Source organism: Penaeus monodon, chromosome 15, assembly GCF_015228065.2.
Source record: "Penaeus monodon isolate SGIC_2016 chromosome 15, NSTDA_Pmon_1, whole genome shotgun sequence".
Taxonomy (NCBI): Eukaryota; Metazoa; Arthropoda; class Malacostraca; order Decapoda; family Penaeidae; genus Penaeus; species Penaeus monodon.
The window spans coordinates 32,807,788-32,808,032 of record NC_051400.1 but is presented as its reverse complement, the minus strand read 5'-3'; the positions used below and the strand labels follow the sequence as shown (position 1 = coordinate 32,808,032).

The following is a 245-nucleotide window of genomic DNA, read 5'->3' as shown; positions in this document are numbered from 1 at the left end:
GGGAAGGTTAAAAAGACTTCATGCAGGAAATAAGGACATTTATTTGAAAATATTTAGAATAAGTTAAGGGGATATGAAAACACATAGTCCATGAGGTAAAGTGAGGAAGTACAGATAGATTTGACAACTAGTTGTAAGTAGATCACAGATTAGTTGATTTCCATTAAAGTAAACTTCAAGCATCTTCAACTGGGGCTTAACAGATATGCTTTAGGCATATCTTCTTTCTTATATTCTTATTCTTA

General features: G+C 31.8%; 1 protein-coding gene across 1 annotated transcript in view; it reads left to right on the top strand.

The window, feature by feature from the left end:
* The window catches only part of LOC119582336 (out at first protein-like), a 14,830-nt gene that overhangs the window by 10,037 nt on the left and 4,548 nt on the right, over window positions 1-245 (top strand). The gene's annotated exons all lie outside the window — the stretch shown is intronic.